Source organism: Orbicella franksi, chromosome 2 (genome assembly GCF_964199315.1).
Source record: "Orbicella franksi chromosome 2, jaOrbFran1.1, whole genome shotgun sequence".
Taxonomy (NCBI): domain Eukaryota; kingdom Metazoa; phylum Cnidaria; class Anthozoa; order Scleractinia; family Merulinidae; genus Orbicella; species Orbicella franksi.
This window is the reverse complement of record NC_138146.1, coordinates 17,572,585-17,597,551: the sequence shown is the minus strand read 5'-3', so window position 1 is coordinate 17,597,551 and position 24,967 is coordinate 17,572,585. Positions and strand designations below refer to the sequence as shown.

At 40.3% G+C, this 24,967-nt stretch overlaps 2 pseudogenes; both read right to left on the bottom strand.

Moving 5' to 3' along the window:
- Positions 1-966: 966 nt before the first annotated feature.
- On the bottom strand, positions 967-2,286 carry LOC145471239 (neuropeptide FF receptor 2-like; annotated as a pseudogene).
- A 2,808-nt stretch (positions 2,287-5,094) lies between these two features.
- LOC145471223 (uncharacterized) lies at positions 5,095-20,318 on the bottom strand (annotated as a pseudogene).
- Positions 20,319-24,967: the final 4,649 nt, after the last annotated feature.

The following is a 24,967-nucleotide window of genomic DNA, read 5'->3' as shown; positions in this document are numbered from 1 at the left end:
GATCAAACATTGTGTCGAGCTGTAGATACACTCCTCTCTCAACTGAAACTATGACTAGCTGAGAAATGAAATCCTAAACTTCTACCCTAATTAAGCTCCGATACCCAAACTACAGTCACTGTTGTGACTTTCATTGTTTAAACTTGATGAAATCTAAATGCAGTTTGCGTTAAAGCCTACTTGAGAATTGTCTCCTAAGCTAAATAGTTTTAATAAACTATTCTATGGTTCGCGTTAATCAGTTTCTACCACTCGGTAACTGCTCAGATGAGAACAGGTCGGCTTAAAACTGCAGGGCTAATCATTGTTTTTCTGGCACATTTCTTCAAACAGCAAGTCCTTGGAGGTAAAGAAGGAGGAAGTACCTCCAGGAACTGTGTAGGTGCAGGAGGACCATCATAGAATGTAAAGCACCAAAGAGATGCTATCCTGATAACCTGTTTTTGTCTAAACGATATACTGATATATATTACTTTGAACATTTTTTTTTATGTTCTTCTTGTTCAGATTACTGCTTAGTTCAATGTGGGACTATGTACTTAACAGTGACTCCACCTTACCCACACTTCTCCTTTACAGATTAAAGATCAAAAGAGGTATGTCAATAAACCACTGTGCTATATATTCAGTATGCGCATTCAAGTTCGTAGACATGGGGAAACTCAGGTTCGCTAAAGATAAAACTACTGTAAACAGACGAGATTAAAGCCTCTTCCTCTAGATTAAAAGCATTTGCAATGGCGAGACGGGACCCGAACCCTGAGCTTTACATTGGAGTCATACGCGCGAATCATTAGGCCACCGCGCTCCATTTTTGACTCAGTAAGAAAAACATGAGTTATTGACCCATAGGATGCATACAAGGTCAAAAAATAAATCTTAACTATCAACGTTCATCTTTTAAAGAGGTTGTATTGATATTACTTCTACCAAAACAAATCAGTGTTTCGAAATATTCAATTTTTCTCGCCGGTAATTTTGTTTCCCTCAGCTGCTCAAGCTACTATAATATGCTACTGCAAAATTCAATAAGGCTTCTTCCCTGTGAATAAAACTTTTGCCCTGCATACTCGATAGCAAACCTTCCTTCACTTTCCATCTTATGGCATGTTATACTCTTTATAAAATTAAATCCTGTTGCTTCATAAACGACTCTAAGGTGAGAACTCCTGCCACTTGATTTGTTCTTCTTGGCCAAGTCAGGTTAGGTCAGGTGTTTAGGCAATTTAGCGGGCAGTTGAAACGACGTAGACATGGCCACCAGCCGGCAAGCGTAGAAGCCAGCTCTCTGCGAAATTTGTCACTCATCAGGATATAAATGCAAGGGTTTATTGCGCTATTGGCATGCCCGAGCCAGAAGAAGAAGAATTCCACTTCAAGGGGTAACATGCCCTTTACGTATAGATCAGGTCGTACGAACCAAAAGTAGTGATTGACATAATTCGGGAACCAACACAACGCAAATACGACGACAGTGACGACCAGAAGTCTCACAACTTTGCGTTTCGACTTTTCAGCTGCAGTGCGATTTCTATCTGTTGCATTTCCGGGAATTATACGACGCCACATTTTACGACAAATTAAGAAATAAATGACGATAATTATAGAAAGAGGAAGCGCGTAAAGCATGACAAAAACAATGCTGTGAAAGATCTTGAGGACGAGACGAGTTTCCTTAAAGGTTGGACCGTTTGGATCTTCCCAGGGCCAAACTTGAAGACATTTGTAAACGTTTCGAGATGAATTAAACTGGACTTGAAACAACATAGGATATGGCAGCATTAACACAAAAGACAGGATCCAAATGGTGCCTGACAAGATTTTCGGCTTTCGGAAGATCTTTTCTCCTAAAGGATAGAATACTGCCTAAAATCTATCGATTGAGATGAGCATCATTGTCAGTACAGTCGCCGCTATTGAGACCGGAATAACGTAGAACAAAGCCTTGCATGTTATGTTGCCCAGCATTCCTCCAATCCAGTCATTCAAACGGTAGAGAGAAGCCACTTGGAAAGGCATTGCTGTTACAGCTAACAAGAGATCTGCAACGGCCATGTTAGCAATGAAGAGGTTTGTGACTCTATGAGATTGAGAAGACTTCTTTAACACTACGAACAAACCAAGGGTGTTACCCAACAGAGCAATGAGAAAAATCACTGCATACGCGAACGTCAAGCGAATCCTTCCATCTGCTGGAAGAGCAAACCACGGGGTGGCGACTGTGGGTCTGTGTGAAATGTTTGTTCCTGCAAAGAGCAACCGAAAATAACTGATAATTTGGGAGTTTCAGAACTCTTTGAAACTGTCAGTGTAGGTTACGACAGTGCGTAAAGTGCCATTCATGTACGGTCCGCGTTCGTTAGAGTGAACTAAAGTTTGTTACACCCTGGGTACTAGTTTTCTGATAACTTGAGGGAGGTGCTAATTGGAGAGCAAATGCTTATTACGGGGAACACTAACATCTGACGGGAGGAAAGTTTTCTTCTTGAGAATCAACTTCAAAATGTGATACAACACTAATGAACAACAACAGAAGAACTGTAGCAATAGGGCTTCTGAAGGTGCTTCGAAGACTGGGACTATTAAGGTTGTGACGTCAAAACAAGAACTTATGTCCACATAGCTTTTGTACATGTTCACCGTTTTGAACCAGAATTGGAATTACGTACGCTTGATTGCCTAATTCCTAGTATATGTCCCCAAGTTTTTTCCTTGTCATTCGTTTGGTTCGAAAAATGTCGTCACAGCCTGACTAGTCCCAGTTCCTAATCCCCTGTGGTTTCCGACCCAGCCGTAAGTGAAATTTCACGTTTTTAGATGGCTGAAAAAACAACAATATCCATTTTTTGTTATTTCCATATCATGATCCCATGTAGATTTCATCAAGCAAATAAAAATACATCTGTCATATAAGCTGTAATTTCATTGCAATCGGATTTTGATGATCGAAATGCTAAAATTTCGAGCTTGGAAATAATAAATAACAGATTTACCATTTGCTCCCGTTGTGGTAACGTTGTTCGTCATGTTTACAGAAGATGGCATCTCCGTGATCCTGCATAATTCAAATAAAACGTGACCAGAATATAAACATTCCAGGACTGCAAGAGGAGTTCTTGAAATTATTTTAACTATGAAATATCGGTATTTACTTTAATTAAACAAGAATTCTCACATGAGCTAAATGCTTTATCAAAAATATGAATCTCATTCAGCAGTTTGAAACGTTTTGTAGAAGAGAAGATTAGCTTTCCTTGTTTCGCAAATTAGCGATCCGCTTCTAATTTTCCTGAAGGGACGCCAAAAAGCCCGGTGTGAATATGATTACTCCCTCGCTTTAATGTTTTGCTTACCAGTAACAATGCACGCTCAAATGACCGGTAACCAATCAGGAGCCGAGAGAGACAATAGGCTATTGTTTGGAGAACAATGGATGCTATTGTTTTCCAAATCCAAGATCACGTCTTGAAAAATCGGACCAATCCGGAACCGAATTAAGAATTCAAGATGGCGGCGACCACGAAAGTCAGCCATGTTGGAAAACAGCCCACCAGCCTCGAGAGAGGACCTGGGATCGGTCTCACGGATTTCCATGGCGACACAAATCACGCCAGGGTCACGCGAAAAATGTCATGCAACTTCAAACTCGATACTTACAGTGTCCTGTGGTCCTAAACGACAGAGGTCCGTCCGGCAAGTGGCCATGATGAAAACTGAGAGACTTGGGTCCGAAATAAACACATCCGAGGATTTAGAGTGAAGTGACGGGTCTCGAATCACACTTATATACCTTTCTATTCGTTCCAAAGCATCCTGGGACGTTGACCTCATCGGGAACCAATCCTAGACTTGCCCCACTCCCTTCGCGGTCCAAGAGGTAAAAATGGGGGCGAGGGGGTACTCCCCGTTCCAAAGCATGGTGGGACGGTGACATCATCGGGAACCCAATCCTAGACTTGTCCCACTCCCTTCTCGACCGAAGGGATAAAAGACTACTAGGATTGACCCCCGAAGTAGATGAGTTCAAGCACAAATGTTCCATCTGTCAAGGCGAACTTGTCATTGACTCCTTGACTCGATGAAGTGCGAAAACTTATTGCTGTGGGAAATTTTTGAACAAGAGATGTTTGCAACAGGAGTTACAATACTCAGATAAGTGCGGACATTGCAAAACCTCAAATCCTCGGGGGAATGAAGATGAGGAACAACTTACACCTTGGGAGGAGGTGGTACGCGAGAGGATTACCAACGCAACGAATGCCATCAATAGGTATCGGCAAGGGGGACGGCCTTATCATATTCACAATCGTAATATTGTTTCGTGGAGGACCTTGCCGTACCATGCGAATCTTTCCATCTGGTTTGAATTTTATACAAGACTCACCATCTTCGTGCAGCAAAGGCGAAACGCTGCCCTGTACATCCATGCTTATGTCAACTTGCCGTGGACGACCATTACTCAATCAATAAGACAGACGGTGTATAGAATGTTCAGTAGAAACATCCCCACTGAAGTAATGCTCTGCGTACGCGAAGTAAAGTTTAGGTTATTGTTCCGGTCGTGGCTGCATTACGACGCTGAGGATGAAGTGACTATCAACAGATTAACTCTTTAGTAATTCTTTTCACCTGCCCCCCCCCCCCCCCCCCCCGATTTACCCTGAAAACACAGCTTGGGTGTAACGTGTAACTTTTATTGTAACTCAAAAAACTCGCAAAAAAAAAACAAAACAAAGAGTCTGAGTCTTTACAACGTTTATTGAATAATGATGATAACAATAATAACATGAACTCTGAAAGAGAATTGATTACAATTTTTAACTCTTTAAGTCTTGACCGTCGGTATTCCACAAAGTCTTGGGAACTAAACTCGTTTCCAGTTTCACAGACTCTTGGTCCCTGGCCCTAAAACGCACGATATTCCGCCCTAGTTTTCTTTGCTTTAGGTCACGAGGTCTTTGCCTGATCCGTTCCTTATTCTTGGCATAATAACCTCTCCAATATTCGTTGATCCGTTCCCTGTTGTTTTACAGTATTGTCTTCGGTAATTTCTGATGTGCTCTTTGTTCTGTTGACAATAGGCTCTCTGGCTGCTGGCGAGTCGTTCCTTGTTGTCTTCATACCATCTTTTACGACGGGTTTTGAGAATCCCGACGTTCTCTGCACGATATCTCTTTTGCTGGACCAGGATTTGATGTCTGTTCTTGGCATAATATTTTTTTGTGATAGGCCATTTTACAGACAACCCTGATCCACTGCTTTGAGAACTATGTTTTTCGTTACGAATTCTACTGTCTGCACGAGAGAATAGTCTATGACAATATCGACAATAAAGGGACATGACTCCTTGCTAGTTTGACTCAAAATGAATTGAGGCAGTTAATGCCTTAGTTTTATACATGGTTAATGATGGAGTTGACGAGTGTGGTGGAGGTGGGGTAGGTGGTGTGATGGCGGCGGCGGTGGTGGTGGTGGTGGTGGTGATGGTGAATCTGGTGGTGGTGTAGGTCGTGGATGTGGCGGTGGTGGTGAATCTGGTGGATGTGGTGGTGTTGGTGGATGTGGTGGTGGTGGTAAATATGGTGGTGGTGGTGTAGGTGGTAGTGGTGGTGGTGGTGGATGTGGTGGTGGTGGATGCGGTGGATGTGGTGGCGGTGATGGCGGTGATGGCGGTGGTGGTGGATGTGGTGGTGGTGTAGGTGGTGGTGGATGTGGTGGTGGATGTGATGGTGGATGTGGTGGTGGATGTGGTGGTGGTCGTGGTGGTGGTGGATGTGGTGGTGGTGGTCTAGGTGGTGGATGAGGCTGTGGTGGTGAATGTGGTGGATGTGGTGGTGGTGGTAAATGTGGTGGTGGTATAGGAGGTGGTGCTGGTGGTGAATGTGGTGGTGCATGTCGTTTTGGTGGTGGTGAAGTGGTGGTGGTGGTGGTGAATGTGGTGGTGGTGGTGGTGGTGGTGGTGGTGGATGTGGTGGTTGTGAATGTGGTGGTGGTGTAGGTGGTGGTGGATGTGGTGGTGGATGTGGTAGTGGATGTGGTGGTGGATGTGGTGGTGGTGGTGGTGGTGGTGATGGTGGTGGTAAATGTGGTGGTGGTGGTGGATTTGGTGGTGGTGGATATGGTGGTGGATATGGTGGTGGTGGATGCGGTGGTGGTGGTCTAGGTGGTGGATGTGGCTGTGGTGGTGAATGTGGTGGATGTGGCGGTGGTGGTAAATGTGGTGGTGGTACAGGGGGTGGTGGTGGTGAATGTGGTGGTTGTGATGGTGCATGTGGTGGTGGTGAAGTGGTGGTGGTGGTGGCGGTGGTAAATGTGGTGGTGGTGGTGAATGTGGTGGTGGTGGCGGTGGTGGTGTTGGTGGTGGATGTGGTGGTGTGAATGTGGTGGTGGTGGTGCAGGTGGTGGTGGATGTAATGGTGGTGGTGGTAAATGTGGTGGTGGTGGCGGTGGTGGTGGATGTGGTGGTGGTGAATGTGGTGGTGGTGGTGGTAAATGTGGCAGTGGTGGATGAGGTGGTGGTGGTGTCGTAAGAGATGGTATGAAAACAAGGAACGACTCGCCAGCAGTCAGATAGCCTATTATCAACAGAACAAGGAGCACATCAGAAATTACCGAAGACAATACTGTAAAAACAACAGGGAACGGATCAACGAATATTGGAGAGGTTATTATGCCAAGAATAAGGAACGGATCAGGCAAAGACTTCGTGACCTAAAGCAAAGAAAACTAGGGCAGAATATCGTGCGTTTTAGGGCCAGGGACCAAGAGTCTGTGAAACTGGAAACGAGTTTAGTTCCCAAGACTTTGTGGAATACCGACGGTCAAGACTTAAAGAGTTAAAAATTGTAATCAATTCTCTTTCGGAGTTCATGTTATTATTTTTATTATCATTATTCAATAAACGCTATAAAGACTCAGACTCTTTGTTTTGTTTTTTTGCGAGTTTTTTGAGTTACAATAAAAGTTAGACGTTACACCCAAGCTGTGTCTTCAGGGTAAATGGGGGTGGGTGAAAAGAATTACTAAAGAGTTAATCTATTGATGATCACTTCATCCTCAGAGTCGTAATGCAGCCACGACAGGAACAATAACCTAAACTTTACTTCGCGTACGCCGAGCATTACCTCCGTGGGGATGTTTCTACTGAACATTCAATACACCGTCTGTCTTATTGATTGAGTAATGGTCGTCCACGGCAAGTTGACATAAGCATGGATGTACAGGGCAGCGTTTCGCCTTTGCTGCACGAAGATGGTGAGTCTTGTATAAAATTCAAACCAGATGGAAAGATTCGCATGGTACGGCAAGGTCCTCCACGAAACAATATTACGATTGTGAATATGATAAGGCCGTCCCCCTTGCCGATACCTATTGATGGCATTCGTTGCGTTGGTAATCCTCTCGCGTACCACCTCCTCCCAAGGTGTAAGTTGTTCCTCATCTTCATTCCCCCGAGGATTTGAGGTTTTGCAATGTCCGCACTTATCTGAGTATTGTAACTCCTGTTGCAAACATCTCTTGTTCAAAAATTTCCCACAGCAATAAGTTTTCGCACTTCATCGAGTCAAGGAGTCAATGACAAGTTCGCCTTGACAGATGGAACATTTGTGCTTGAACTCATCTACTTCGGGGGTCAATCCTAGTAGTCTTCGACTTCTTCTCACTTCCATTTCGTAAGTCAACAACTTTGTTTGCTCCCTTTCAAAATGTGTGAAGGTTTTATATAGCAGACTAAGAGGGAGCACTCCCTCATCCCTATTTTATCCCTTCGGTCGAGAAGGGAGTGGGACAAGTCTAGGATCAGGTTCCCAATGAGGTCACCGTCCCACCATGCTTTGTACCCCTTCGACCGCGAAGGGAGTGGGGCAAGTCTAGGATTGGTTCCCGATGAGGTCAACGTCCCAGGATGCTTTGGAACGAATAGAAAGGTATATAAGTGTGATTCGAGACCCATCACTTCACTCTAAATCCTCGGATGTGTTTATTTCGGACCCAAGTCTCTCAGTTTTCATCATGGCCACTTGCCGGACGGACCTCTGTCGTTTAGGACCACAGGACACTGTAAGTATCGAGTTTGAAGTTGCATGACATTTTTCGCGTGACCCTGGCGTGATTTGTGTCGCCATGGAAATCCGTGAGACCGATCCCAGGTCCTCTCTCGAGGCTGGTGGGCTGTTTTCCAACATGGCTGACTTTCGTGGGCGTCGCCATCTTGAATTCTTAATTCGGTTCCGGATTGGTCCGATTTTTCAAGGCGCCATTTTGGATTTGGGAAACAATAGCATCCATTGTTCTCCAGACAATAGCCTATTGTCTCTCTCGGCTCCTGATTGGTTACCGGTCATTTGAGCGTGCATTACTACTCTTACCTTTTGACTATAAATTTTTCCATTCTTTTAAAAGTGTTTTCAAAAGGCTGAATGACGCAAACGTGCGCAGGTGGTTCAACTCAGTCGACTTCCCTTTTGATAAGTTTTTACTTAGTCTTTCTTTCGACGATCAAACACGCTAAATCAACTTTGACACCTCGAGATATCTGGTGTGCAATTTTGATTAAATGCAAACTAATTATGTGCGGGGAATCAAATTTTAAATTTATTGAGCTAAAAATTAATAGTGAATGTTTTTTATCTGATGTCAGTTGCGATGAACTAAGAACGTTTTATCTATTTTTAAAAGAATGCATATGGGGTTCAAACACAAACACCCAATTCAACTCTCGCTTTTCATGGAGAAGTATACTTGAAGATATGAAATATTTTTAGCTGCACAAAGTGTAGTTCATTTTTTGGAAAGCTAAGCAGACTGAATGCGGACTTCCGCTAAAAAAACGATCGCTCACTAATTAATTTGGTAGATTTGCTTCTCTGAATCAGAATTATTCTTCAACTTTTTTTCACAAAGAAATTTTTTTTTTCTTTTTTTAGCCTGGCTACAATTCTGTTTGCCAAGGAAAGTCGTTTGAAAATTCTATGTACGTGCTTAAATTTCTTGCCTCGAAAAAACAATAGTCAGATGATGTGTGCTTGCATACTTTAGCGTACTAGCTAACTTAATTAATTCTTCGCGAACTATTTCTCTTGTTTTAATACTGGCAACAAAACTTTCAGATCTCTATTACTTAAATGTTCAAAGCACATGTGGCTCTTGAACACTTGGACGCTAAACTGGTATCATCTCAGTATACGGAACAATATACTAGATGATGACTACATCATCTTTCTTAGCTTCTTTCATATTATCGTTTGATTTTAAACAAGCTTTCTTGTTTAAAAACGCTCTCACCTTAAGACTAAAGAAGATATCCCTCTGACTGTATAACGTTACATAACTTAACCAGTGAGTGTTTAGTAAATGCAGTGGACTCGGTCAAGAGCAGTGGGTGTGTTTGGTCTTGGAGATTTCGTCGACAACTATGAATCAATAATCCTATTGAGACCGGGAAGGTGGGCACCAAATTTTGAACGCTTGAAAGCTGATTGGTTAATTTCGACAAAAATGTCTTGCGTTTTCATTGGCCAGTTCTTCAATTCCTATTGTGTAACCCTATTAATTATAAGCCCGAGAGGGTGGAAAACCAAATTAACGCTTGTAATTTGGCCGAGAATTGAAGCATGAGGTTGGCATGGTAGTCGCATTTCAACCGGTGTGTTTTTTATACTTTGAAAGAACGAAAAAACTTACACTTCCAGATTTTTTTGTCTATATTCAAAAAAAAAGATTGACCTTATTTCCTTTTATGACTACCTTAGGTTTATTTATCGGTTTTGATAACTTTTGCTGAATTAATGGTGCACAAAAAATATCAAATCCGAGATGGCGGATCGACAATGGCAGGAAGCTGTTTCAAAAAATGACTATTTTTCCTTCAAAAGCCAATAATTTCAAGGAAAAATGACCCAAAAAATGACTCAGCTGAGAATCCTTTTTAGTCTATATAAACTAAGAAATTTTTATCCAAGTTAAAAAGCATGCAAATGGAGATTAAACTCAAACACCCAATTTTTCTGCTCTCCGTGCTATCTGGCGTACAACCTAAATTAAATGTCAATTACGTGTGGGGAATTAATTTTGAATTTGCTGAGCTAAGATCCATGTCAAAACGTGTACAATTTCTGATTAACTACCAACTGAGTTTGTGCTAATATTTGATTTTGGTTTTATTGAGCTGAGAATTAAAAGGAAATGTTAGTCTTTTTTATCGTATGTCGGCGACGATCGCTTATCGATGTTTAATTTATAAACCCTGCGCGTGGGGTTCAAACTCAAACACCCAATTTCTATGCTGTCAGCTCCTGCTCTTTATTGAGAAATGTAGCGTTAAAAATACGGCTTTTCCCCGAAGTGCAATATATTTTCTGGGAAACAGAGTAGAGTAAATAACGGCTTTCAATGAAAACGATCCTAACTAATTAAATCGGTCGACGTTTTCTTCGTATTAGCTTTCTATATTGTTTTATATTTCCGTCATAGAGAAAGCGTTTTTAGTTTTCTCTGACGTACAATTCTGATTAAACAATAACTACAATTAAATAACATGATGAACATTGTGCACGCGCGGAGGCAAAGGCGAGTGAAGTTGAGAGAACAAATATATCGTCCTTAAAATTATATTGTGTATTCAAAGGAGAGTGTCCGTGCATTTAGTCTACTTAAACACCGTATTTCTTTTAGTATTAGCTTCGTGTCCATTTAATTTATTCTTTCAATTGTGTTCTGTACGAGCTTCTGGGTCTGGCAGGACTCTCATATTGGCGTTCAATCAGCAACGGCTGCATTTGCAAAGCTACTACCTTCCTGGAATCCTCTTTTCATTCGTTCTTTGTAAACCAAGTAGCCTTAGAAAAGACAGTGAACGACCAAATAACTTGCAGATTGTTCATATACAAACCGATTGATTGTTCTTAATTACGCCACTTAGAATGCCCCCCAACCCCACTTCCCCTGGGGTGTTACCTTTATAAGTTAGGCGTTCAAGCGCGGCGCCAAAGAATATGGTTATTGAAACAATTTTGGTTTAAAATAGGGTATGTTCTGTACACTTAAATTAGCTATTGGGTATAACTGTTAAATTATCTCCTTTTTTTAGTGTTATTATTCATGTTTAATTAACATCGGCAATTTTGAAGCAAACCTGGGAAACGTCTAGTCTGATAAAAGGTATAGATGCTTGGCTGAAGTGTTTGAAATACAGCAGTGAAAATCATATAATTTGTTCTGAAATACAGTAACAATTCCAAGAAACCCGTCGCACAACCTCCACCCAACTTTTCGGAAATTAACCCAAGCGAACACGTAGGGGCCAAACCACCCCCCAAATGTTTCATGAAGGCTATATTTGCTTGGTTTATATATTTCTGAACCAAGTTTGGCAGATGAGCTTTCTTTGTTCTCCGGTTTATTTTAATTTGGAGGTTGTGACAAAATGGCAGATTATGACGTCATAATTGATGACGTCACCAAAACGTGCTATAATTTTTTGTAAAATCTGATGTAAAGATTATGTCATTGGAAAGGCCTTGACTTGAGGAGTAAAATACCGGAAATCGTTTTTTGCTATGGTGATTATTTTTTGAGATATGGTAAATTAAATATTTTTTTGCTTTCCCCCCCGGAATTTGCTTAACCATACTGTCCTTCTTAAGTCAGTCTCTCTGGTTTATTTTTTTCAGTTTTTTTCTAGGAAGGCTAATAATCTAGAAAAATAGAAAGCTTGATGTTGTCAAAAATCGTATGGTTTTAGAAATTTGATTTTCGGCTTTGTTAGGATGGTATTAACAGTAAAAAAAACGGGTGACGTCACAGGTTATGACGTCGCAAAACTAATTTTAACGCAATAACACTAGAGGAATAATTTTTTATTTCGATTTTCTTCTTTGTTTTTGCTTTAGTCATCTGGCACATCACATGTGCAACATAGCTGCATTTGCTGGAACAAAATTACGGCTCCAATTTGGGGATTTTTCTCAAGGGGGGGACCCCATATTTTGCAGAGTTATTTTTCATATTTAAAAATGCCATACTTCATTTAATTTTTGTGATATGGACAAAATTTTTTCAGGTTTCAACTCCCCTTAATGTGCTCTTTCGAACACATTGTAAAAAATATGCATATTAAAAACTTCAAAAGTGGCCAAAAACATGACGTCATCACTGTGACGTAACAACTTTGACATTTACTGACATTTTTCATGAAAATATAATTGGCAATAGGTCTCCTGCTCATCTGCCAAGTTTGGTGTAGAAAGAGTCAATACTTTTTAAGTAATGCGAAGTAATGTGAAATACCCAAGAACTGACGAAACATTTGGGGGGTGGTTTGGCCCCTACGTGAAAATAACAAAGAAAGTAACCTTAGAAGTGGCCCCTAATTTTCCTCACTTGAGAATGGAAGCCTGTCATGAGAAGTGCATACAACGGTGTGGGATTGAAACGGTTGCTGCATAGCACTGACATTTAACTTTATTAAGAGATACGACGCCAAACAAATGAAGTATTGATAAGGATTTTAATTGGCTAATACAAACTTCCATTTACGTTACGTAATTCTGCCAAATGAACTATCGCTCACAAAAGTGCAGTAAACCACAAATTCTATTGTACCTGTGCTACCATATGCATTTGTATGCAGTCTGTGACTTCCTTAATTAATGTAACTTCTCGGTTATTCGCAAAATTGTTTTAGCCACCAATTAAATTGTGGTTATACTGGTATGTACATGTATCTTACACAAAGACTATAAATGTAGTTCTCCAATTTAACTTTCACTCACAAAATGGTGCTATGAAACTGCAGCTAAGCATAAAGGGAAGGTTATCTGTTTAATACTACCAAGAGGATTCTTTTATAAGTTTCTCAGAAGACCTTTCGTAATGCAGGTCTTATGACTTCTAAAAATATTATTTATTTACATCCACTCCTAGTTTTCTTGTTTTTTACATCCATTAGAAAGCTTCATCAATGTATTTTTTTATTTCTTGTAATGTATCATAAACAAGATAGAGAATCTTACATGTACGTCGCTACACAGCAGTGCATTTCTGATGATCTTTACCATGTGTGGAAATTGGAATTCGCATTTGGTCAAGCATTGTGTCGAGGTTTAGATATATTCCTCTCTCAACTGAAACTAAGACTAAGGAGAAATCTGAAAAATAAATTCTTAACGTCCATGCTAATTAGCCACAGATATCCCAACTACAGTCATCGTTGTCATTCCCATTATTTAAACTTGATGAAATCGTAGTGCGTTTAGCAACAAACTCCAAACTTAAGCCTTCTTCAAAATTGTCTCACGAGCTAAATAGATTTTTTTTTCCGGAACAATTCTTTAAACAGCACATTCTCTCATTGGAGGGAAAGAGTACCTCCAGGAATTTCTGATAGATCGAGATTGAACTGAGTAGCTACACGAAGGACCATCATAAAATGTAAAGCAGCAAACAAATGCCTGTTTTGAAATACTGTTTTTGACTAAAAGATAATGATACTTTCTTTTACGCTCTTCTAGTTCCGATTCTTTCTTATTTCAGTGTGGAGCGATGTACTTATCCGTGGCTCCACCTCACTACTCCTCACCTCTCTTAAACAGATTGCAAGTGAAAAGAAAGAGGCTTATCGACTACTGTACTATTTATGTGCTTCTAAATTACAATTTACGCAATTCTGACTGTTTTACCCTATTTTAATCCTGTCACTTTTAAAAAACACTCACTTACATATCTGGGTCACAGGAGGTTTTATATTTATAGTTAATTACACGCTGTTACTTGGTCTTGCTTAGTAAGCGACTCTAAAGAACTCCTAAGACCACACTGTTTGTTCGACTTTATCAGGTCATGCGCTTGGGCAATTTGACAGTCAGTTTAAACGACTGAGACAAAGACAACAGCCGCTAAGCGTAGAAGTCAGTTCTCTGCGAAAATTGTCACTCATCAGAATATAGAGGCAAGGGTTTATTGCGCTGTTTGCATGCTCGAGCCAGGTGAAGAAGAATTCCACTTCAAGGGGTAACATGCCCTTTACGTACAGATCAAGTCGTACGTGCCAAAGGTACATATTAACATACGTTGGGAACCAGACCGCGACAGACCGCAACAATGGTGACCAGCAGTCGCACAACTTTGCATTTGGACTTTTCAGCCGCGGCGAGATTACTCTCCGTTGCATTTCCGGGAATTATACGAAGCCACAGTTTACGACAAATTAAAGAGTTAATCACAACAGTTATAGAAAGAGGAAGTGCGTAAAGTATGACAAAAACAATGCTGTGAAAGATCTTGAGGACGCGATAAGTTTCCTTAAAAGCTGGATCGTTTGGATCTTCCCAGGGCCAAACTTGTAGACATTGGTAAACGTTTTGAGATGAATTAAACTGGACTTGAAACAACATAGGATATGGCAGCATTAACACAAAAGACAGGATCCAGATGGTGCCTGACAAGATTTTCGGCTTTCGGAAGATCTTTTCTCTTAAAGAATAGAGTACTGCGTAAAATCTGTCGAATGAAATGAGCACCATTGCTAGGACAGTCGCCCCTAATGAAACTGGGATGAGGTAACCCACAGCTTTGCATGTTATGTTACCCAGCATTCCCCCAATCCAGGAGACTTCTCGGTAGTAGTAGTTCACTTGGTACGGCATCACTGTGAAAGTTAAAAGCAGATCTGCAACGGCCATGTTGGCAATGAAGAGGTTTGTGACTCTGGTAAATTGAGAGGACTTCTTCAACACCACGAACAGGCCAAGGGTGTTGCCCAATAAAGCAATAATGAAAATCATTGCATACGCTGTCGTCATGCCAATCTTGATATTTGCGGGAATACTGAACGGTGCCGGCGGTGAAAAGGTGATGTTTGTTGCTAGGAAAGAAATCAAGAACTATATTGCTTTATCGTTATAAAGGGTTGTTTCCTCAGCATAAACATTAAAATGTGTTACAACACTACAATGAACAACAGCAGATGTAGAAGAACTTTAACACCATTCTCTTACTTACTTCGATGTTACCTTCAGAAAAGAAAGGAGAGGATAACGTTTGCTTGTTTAACTAGATCATTATCTGTCAATGTCTGGAACGTTACTTTCTTTAATTAGCAACGGGGAACGTGCTTGGCCGAGCGGTCAGCACGTCGGACTCGCAATCCAGCGGTCCCGGTTTCGAATACCGTCTGACCACTAGCTACTTGGATGTTTTTCACGATGGCCCCGAGTTCAAATCCTCGGCCACACTTGAAAATAACCAACTGGTTTACCTCCGGCTAGCTGGGATTCTTAGCAATGTTGTGTTCAATGAGAATCATTTGTTTCAGTTGTTTGCTCGGCCGTCAGCCTATGTGCTATAAACATTGCAAAGAGTAACTAAAGGTTATATTACATTATATTTTAGTATATACCACACAAGTGAATAGTACTTTTCGCGCCCGCTGATTGGCTAACTCGGAGGTGATTAGCCAAGTACTATTCACCTCCGAGCGCGCCAATTTTTTTGTCCGACCATTTGTCGTTATATTGTCACAAATAAAGTTACTCTTTGGTCCGCTAGTTATTCAGCTTGTGTGATATATACTAAAACAATTATTCACCTCAGTGTCGGTGAAAGTGGTGGATAATTATTATATATTATACTTATTGGAAGAGGAGGCACATACGAATAGGGCGCTTATTGACATAAGCGAGAGTCAAGGGGAGCGCCGGTTAGAAAGGGAGCACTTATTGGCAGGTTGCTGAATCGGATTATTTTGTTACATTTAAAGGTCTTTCACTCCTTACATTCTTGAAAACATTAGTCTACGTTCACTCCAATTAACGTCAACACAGGCCGCCAAAAATTCAGTAAGATATAGACCGTACATCAGATTTATTGATATTCTGAACAGCACAATCTTTTTTGTTTTTTCTTTTGTTAAAAAATAATAATAATAATACCCCTTGGCGTTAGAAAAATCAACCCATCTTTTTGCTGCTGATATGATTTGCTTCTTTTTAAAACGTAATTACTTAAATTTCGTTGCAATGACGCTTTCAAAATACTAAAATTTTGAGCTTGGACATGAAAGGATGAAATGTAATAACAGATTAATACCATTCACTCCTGTTGCAGAAGTGTCGTTTGTCGTATTTATGGAAGCTGGCATCTTTCTGATTCTGAATAACACAAAGAGAATGGATCAGAATCAAAAAACATTTAAGAATTAAATTGTTTCTGGTACCTATCTTATACATGTGTCTAAAAACTACTGATGAATGTATTTCTCCAAATGAACTTGCATTCACAAAAATGGTGCGAGCCACCCATTAAAGTGCACTATACATAACGTTAACATTGTCCCTTTCATGTTACAAGAGGATTCTTTAGAAATCCTTTCACAGAAGTCCTTAAACCTTTCGTATTGCAGGTCTCATGATTTCTAAACATATTATCTATTCTCATTTCAACTTTGATTTCTCGCTGTTTAAATCCAGTAGAAAGCTACTTCCATGAATTTTCCCAGCACAGGCGTATCTTGCCACAGATTCACAGAGGACTTAGTGTCTTCTAAAACATCAAAAACGAGATACAGAGTCTTGTCAGTTCTAAACATTGAGAAAAGAGTTGACAGTACATATACGTCGCCACACAGCAGAGCATGGAATTGTGTGTTGAAATTTTAATTTGCTTTTGATCAAACATTGTGTCGAGTTGTAGATACATTCCTCTCTCAACTGAAATTATGACTAACTGAGAAACGAAATCCTAAACTTCTATCCTAATTAAGCTCCGATACCCAAACTACAGTCACCGTTGTGACTTTCATTGTTTAAACTTGATGAAATCTAAATGCATTTTGCGCTAACGCCTACTTGAGAATTGTCTTCTAAGCTAAATACTTCTAATAAGCTATTCTATGGTTCACGTTAATCAGTTTCTACCACTCGGTAACTGCTCAGATGAGAACAGACTGGCTAAAACTGCAGGGCTAATCATTATTTTCCTGGCACATTTCTTCAAACAGCAAGTCCTTGGAGGTAAAGAAGGAGGAAGTACCTCCAGGAACTGTGTAGGTGCAGGGAGGACCATCATAGAATGTAAAGCACCAAAGAAATACTACCCTGATAACCTGTTTTTGTCTAAACGATATACTGATATATATTCATTCGAACATTTTTCTTTTATGTTCTTCTTGTTCAGATTACTGCTTAGTTCAGTGTGGGACTATATGCTTAACAGTGACGCCACCTTACCACACTTCTACTTTACAGATTAAAGATCAAAAGAGGTATGTCAATGAACCACTGTAATATATATTCAGTATGCCCAGTCAAGTTCGTAGACATGGGGAAACTCAGGCTCGCTACAGATTAAACTACTGTAAACAGACAAGATTAAAGAATCCTGCCCTAGATCAAAACGCATTTGCAATGGCGAGACGGGACTAGAACCCTGAGCTTTACATTGGAGTCATACGCACCAATCATTAGGCCACCGCGCTCCATTTTTGACTCACTATCACAGTAAAAAAAAAAAAAACTTTCGACAATGCTGTTGCTCATAACAAGAGTTATTGACCTATAGGACGCATACAAGGTCAAAAAATAAATCTAAGCGATCAACGTTCATATTTTAAAGAGGTTGTACAGGTCCTACTTCTAAAATACCAAAACAAATCAGTGTTACAAAAAATTCCATTTTTCTCGCCGGTAATTTTGTTTCCCTCAGCTGCTAAAGCTATTATAATATAGTAATATAGTAATATAGTAAACCCTCCTTCACTTTCCATCTTATGGCATATTATACTATTTATAAAACTAAATCCTTTTGCTTCATAAATGACTCTAAAGTGAGAACTCCTGAAGCCACTTGATTTGTTCTTCTTGGACAAGTCAGGCTTGGTCAGCTGTTTTGGCAATTTAGCGGGCAGTTGAAACGACGTAGACATGGCCACCAGCCGGCAAGCGTAGAAGCCAGCTCTCTGCGAAATTTGTCACTCATCAGGATATGAATGCAAGGGTTTATTGCGCTATTGGCATGCCCGAGCCAGATGAAGAATAATTCCACTTCAAGGGGTAACATGCCCTTTACGTATAGATCAGGTCGTACGAACTAAAAGTAGTGATTGACATAATTCGGGAACCAACACAACGCAAATGCGACGACAATGACGATCACCAGCAGTCTCACAACTTTGCGTTTCGACTTTTCAGCTGCAGCGCGATTACTATCTGTTGCATTTCCGGGAATTATACGACGCCACATTTTACGACAAATTAAGAAATAAATGACGATAATTATAGAAAAAGGAGGCCCGTAAAGCATGACAAAAACAATGCTGTGAAAGATCTTGAGGACGAGACGAGTTTCTTTAAATGTTGGATCGTTTGGATCTTCCCAGGGCCAAACTTGTAGACATTGGTAAACGTTTTGAGATGAATTAAACTGGACTTGAAACAACATAGGATATGGCAGCATTAACACAAAAGACAGGATCCAAATGGTGCCTGACAAGATTTTCGGCTTTCGGAAGATCTTTTCTCTTAAAGGATAGAATACTTCGTAAAATCTATCGATTGAGATGAGCATCATTGTCAGTACAGTCGCCGCTATTGAGACTGGAATTACGTAGAACAAAGCCTTGCATGTTATGTTACCCAGTATTCCTCCAATCCATTTATTCAAACGGTACAAAAAAGCCACTCAGAACGGCATTTCTGTTACAGTTAACAAGAGATCTGCAACGGCCATGATAGTAATGAAGAGGTTTGTGACTCTATGATATTGAGAAGACTTCTTTAACACTACGAACAAACTAAGGGTGTTGCCCAACAGAGCAATCATGAGGAAAATCACTGCATACGCAAACGTCCAGCGAATCGTTGCATCTGCTGGAAGAGCGAACCACGGGGTAGCGACTGTGGGGCTGTGTGAAATGTTTGTTCCTGTGGAGGCTGTGACGTCAAAACAAGAACTTATGTCCACATATGTTTTGTACATGTTCACCATTTTGAACCAGAATTGGAATTACGTACGCTTGATTGCCTAATTCCTAGTATATGTCCCTAAGTTTTTTCGTTTTCATTCGTTTGGTTCGAAAAATGTCGTCACAGCCTGACTAGTCCCAGTTCCTAATCCCCTGTGGTTTCCGACCCAACCGTACGTGAAATTGCACGTTTTTAGATGGCTGAAAAAACAACGATATCCATTTTTTGTTATTTCCATATCATGATCCCATGTAGATTCCATCAAGCAAATAAGACCACATCTGTCATTTAAGCTGTAATTTCGTTGCAATTGGATTTTGATGATTAAAATGCTAAAGTTTCAAGCTTGGAAATAATAAATAACAGATTTACCATTTGCTCCCGTTGTGGTAGTGTCGTTCGTCATGCTTACAGAAGATGGCATCTCCGTGATCGTGCGTAATTCAAATAGAACTTGATCAGAATATAAACATTCCAGGACTGCAAGAGGAGTTCTTGAAATTATTTAACTATGAAATATCGGTATCTACTTTAATTAAACAAGAATTTTCACTTGAGCTAAATGCTTTATCAAAAATATGAATCTTATTCAGCATTTTGAAACGTTTTATAGAGGAGAAGATTAGCTTTCCTTGCTTCGCAAATTAGCGATCCGCTTCTAGTTTTCCTGAAGGGACACCAGAAAGCCCGGTCTGAATATGATTATTCCCTCGCTTTAATGTTTTGCTTACTTTTTTTGACCATAAATTTTCCATTCTTTTTAAAGTGTTGTCAAAAGACTGAATGACGCAGACGTGCGCAGATGGTTCAACTCAGTCGACTTCCCTTTTGATAAGTTTTTACTTAGTCTTTCTTTCGGCGATCAAACACGGTAAATCAACTTTCATGCTTCGTGATATCTGGTGTGCAATTTTGATTAAATGCAAACTAATTATGTGCGGAGAATCAAATTTTGCTGAAAATTAATAGTAAATGTTTTTTATCCGATGTCAGTTGCCATGATCTAAGAACTTTTTATCTATTTTTAAAAGAATGCATATAGGGTTCAACCCCAAACACGCAATTTCTCCACTGTCAACTCTTGCTATTCGTGGAGAAGTATACTTGAAGAAATAAAATCTTTTTAGCCGCACTGCACGAAGTGTAGTTCATTTTTTGGAAAACTAAGCAATCTGAATACAGACTTCCGCTAAAAAAGATTGCTCACTAATTAATTTGGTAGATTTGCTTCTCTGAATCAAGATTATTCCTCAACTTTTTTTTTCACGAAGAAAGTTTTTTTTTCTGTTTTAGTCTGGCTACAATTCTGTTTGACAAGGAAAGTCGTTCGAAAAATCTATGGACGTGCTTAAATTTCTTGCCTCGAAAAAACAATAGTCAGATAATGTGCATGCATACTTTAGCGTACTAGCTAACTTTAGGTTATTTATTGTTGTAATGCGCTTTTGATCACCTGGTATGTTAAAAACCGCACTATAAATCAATATTTCTCTTGTTTTAATACTGGTAACAAAACTTTCCGATCTCTGTTACTTGAATGTTCAAAACACATATGGCTCTTGAACACTTGGACGCTAATCTGGTATCATCTCAGTATACGGAACAATATGCTCGATGATGACTACACCATCTTTCTTACCTTCTTTCAGCATATCGTTTGATTTTACACAAGTTTTCTTGTTTGAAAAAGTTCTTACCTTAAGACTAAAGAAGATATCTTTCTGACTGTATAACGTTACATAACTTAACCAGCGAGTGTTTAGTAAATGCAGTGGACTAGGTCAAGAGCAGTGGGTATATTTGGTGTTGGAGATTTTGACGACAACTGTGAATAGCGTGAAGGTTTTCATTTCTTAACTTCCTGTTTAATAATCCTATTGAGACTGGGAAGGTATCAAATTTCGAACGCTTGAAAGCTGATTGGTTGATTTCGACAAAAATGTATTGCGTTTTCATTGGCTTTCTTGAATTCCTGCTGAGTAACCCTATTAAGCCTGGGAGGTGGAAAACCAAATTAACGCTTGTAATTTGGCCGAGAAGCATGATGTTGGCATGGTAGTCGCATCTTAACCGGTGTGTTTTTTAAACTTTGAAACAATGAAAAACCTTACAATTCCTCCTAACACCTCTCTTAAACAGATTGCAAATGAAAAGAAAGAGGTTTATCGACCACTGCACTGTTCGTGTGCTTCAGTCTAAATTGCAATTTACGCAATTCTGACTGTTTTACCCTATTTTAATCCTGTCTTGCAACGACGGCCAAAGAACCATTGAGCTGGAACCGTGTCCATCCTCTCGCTTGGAGTATTCCGCCAATCAAGAAGTCCTTAAAACTCACTGGCACCAGCAGCTCAGCATTCCGTGAAGAGACGTTTAACGTTGCGAACCGCATTCTTGGTCTTTCCATTGCTCTGGGTATAGCGGGGACTCGAAGTGACATGTTGAAAGTTCTACTGACTGGTCAATGTTGCGAATTCTGACAATGCAAAGCAAGGTCCGTTATCAGTGACTACGGATCCGTATCTGCTACATGGCCATTGGACTTCTGATCAGGGCTTTGGAGTTTTCCGTCGAGAGAGAATCCACCTCACTGGAGTTACCAAAGTTGTCCCTCACAACTATAAGGACCCAGCATAGGAAATAGTAGAGGTCAGCAGCTATCTTGGCCCAAGGAAGTGGTGAAAGATCGTGCTGAATTATGGGCTCCCTGACTTGCGAGTCGTGGTGAGTCTGGCAAACATCACATTGACTGACAAAGTCTTTCATTTGTAAGCTCATCCCAGCCCAGAACATGCATTCCCGCAGACGACGAAGGCAACCACCAAGGCCAATGTGACTTAAATATTAATGAGCCAGGTACATAATTTCTTTTCTCAGGGCACTGGGAAGCAAACAGATGAGAGCCACGGAAAATCAAGCTCCTTTGGACAATCAGTTCTCTACGGAACTGTTCCAGTTTGAACTGGAAGAAGGGCTGGCCAAACTTCCAGCATGACTCGCTTGAGAGATTTGCAGACTTGATCTTAAGAGGATTTTTTTTTTTTTAATCTGTTGCGGTCGTGACGGAGTGAGACTTCACTTCTTCACAAGACGCCGTTTCATTGAGATACGCGGGACTCAGGGTATCAGCGATATAAATGAGAGGGCCTTTCTTGTACCTAACTTCGAGATTGTAACGCTGAAGTCGGAGCAGCATTCGCTGCAGTCAAACAGGTGCGTGCGTCACAGAGACTCTTTTTGAAAATCTCCTCCAGGGGCTTTTGGTCTCTTTCCACCTGGACGACATCACGCCTAAAATACACTTGTCAAATTTATCGCAAGCGAACACAATGGCGAGGAGCTCTTTCTCAATTTTCAGTTTGGGTAAGGGCTCTCGATGCACAGCTTCCTGGCTGCTGTAATTGAAGAAGAGCGCCTCCACCTAACGCTGCATCAGAAGCATCACATTGGAGGGTGACCTCATCATTTAAGCTGTAGTAACGTAAGACGGGTGCTTGCGTGATGGCCTTTTTAATGTCGCTCCACGCTTTCTGCTTTAAATCTGACCATATCTGACTTTTCTCGCTTCAGGACCTATTGCCGTGAGGAATGTAGCCACGTGGACCTCACCGTTACATTGTAGTGTAGCCACATTTCCCCCCATTCGTTCCATTTCTCTACAACGTTGGAGTCATTAATATCGAGAGAATGAGGCGCAGACAACGACTGAAGATAAGCCATTGTTGATCAAACCACTCCTGACACCATGTAACGAGAAATTTCTTGATAAATGGTTATTTAATAACGGAGCATATTGCGAGCGACTATCCAAGTTCCTACGACGCTAGAATAGTGATCGCCGGCCGCGCGTATATTGACTATAAATTACGAATAACTTATAACTAATAAAACACACTAGACAATAACTGACAATAACGCGGGAAAGCATAGTTCGTAGTTCGTCACAGAAATGACGCAGGCGTGCACAGATGGTTCAACTGGAATAAGAGAAAAGACGTGAAATGTCCTTATATCAATCATCAAATTTTGTGACACACTGCCTCAGTCGACGTTGTGTTTTTACTTGATCTTTCGTTCGGCGATCAAACATGATAATTTAACATGTACACTTCGTAATATTTGGCGTTCAATTTTGAGTAAACAACAACTATTTGACTATGTGCTTAACTCAGTCGCGCTCAACAAAAACTATTCATGATAATGAGATTCTATCGAACTTGTATACCTGACCTTACAACCTTACTTATTTTCTTCTCAGTACATCTGAAGTCTTGAACAAAGATGTTTTTATTGGCTTTCTTTATTTTCCGTTGAGCAACCCTATTAAAATAGGGAGGGGGAAGAGGAGGGGGGGACTTTTGACTCCCCACCAACCTTGCACGCTTGTAATAGGCTTTTTTAATATCCCGTTGAGAAACCCCTATTCACATCGAGATGGGTGAGAGGGGACACTATTGACGCCCCCGCCAACTTTAAAAGTTTGCAATTTGTTTGGGGAAGGAAGCTGATGTTGCCATGGCAACTGCACTTTGACGGGTGATCCTGTCTTAAATGAAATAACTGACACTTCCACATTTTCCTGTTTCATATGTAATACACATACAACTGGTGCAAACTTCGGAATGAACCTACTAACGTATGCACTACGTTTTCGGTCTCTCAACTTATGGATGGTTTTGTATTGGTGCTGTCAGTCTCAATGGAATATAACAAAAAACAATTTTGAAGCATTCACAATAAAGAAAAAGGTTTTCATTCGCAGTCAGTTTTCGTTCTTGATGCAAGACACTGGGCAATTTCCGTGTTCGTTTCACACCGAACGAATGTACCACCAGTTTACGATTATGTCTCTCGAAGCTGCGGAAGATATTTTCACACGACAGAATATAGAGGATTGCTGTAAGAAAATGTTAGTTTCGACTTCAAGTTTAATGTACCAGTGGGCTGTTGATGGTTTTCAAATTAGCCCTTTCGCTGAAAAGCTTCGATTACGGCATTTGGATCGGCCTTAAATATTATTAAAAAAATTGCAGCTTTTTTAAACCAAATTAATGCTTTAGAAACAGCGAGACATGCACTATGATTTACCCAAAGCACATTTATAGATATCACCGCCTTGATCTGTACAATCAAAAGGAAAATGCATGATTTTGCGCCATTTTCGGCTGTGGCTGGGAGCTAAAACTGGGATTTTCGAACTTACCTCGATTTCGCAAAATTTAAAGCGCTTCAGAACCTTTGAATATGGTATTTTCTAAAAGAAACTCACCGTATTTGGAAATGTCCCAGCTGCCGCCTCTTTTTCGCCAATTAGAGAAATTGGCTCTTAATACCGGATCTCTGTTCAAAAATCACTTGGCACTTGAGCGCTTGAAGACTAAACAGATATCATCTCCGGTATATGAAACCAATATGCTTGGACACTGAGCTACATCATCTTTCTTCGTTCAGAATAGCTTTTGATTCGTAACATTTCCCTTAGTTTAAGTTTGATAATAAAGAAGCTTTCTTGTTTGAAAAGCTCTTACCTTAAGACTGAAGAAGATAAGAAGATATCCTTCTCAATTTCTAAGGCGAGTGTGTAGTTAATGTAGTGGACTACGTCAGTCAAGAGCTGTGGGTGTGAATTTTGTCGCAAACTGTGACAGTTATGACTCACGTCAGTGTCATGGGCCATGGCTTTCTTGATTCCCTGTTAAGTAACTCTATTGAGTCCGGGAGGGTTGGCATAAAACTTTCGATGCCTTTAATTTGATTGGTCGAGGAACATGATGTTACCATGCAACCACATGTCGACCGGTGTGTTTGCAAAATTTGAATTTTCCTGTTTTTAATGAAAGAACTGTCAGTTCCACACTGTCTGGTTTTTAATGAAAAAATGGCTTTCTTGCAGTAACATCCGCTTTCATAGATAACTGCACTTTTTCGGTTTCAGAGAAAGAACAGAAAAGCCCGGTCTGAATGTTATAAATACTTAACTCTGGCGTGTTGCTTGCTTTTTGACTATT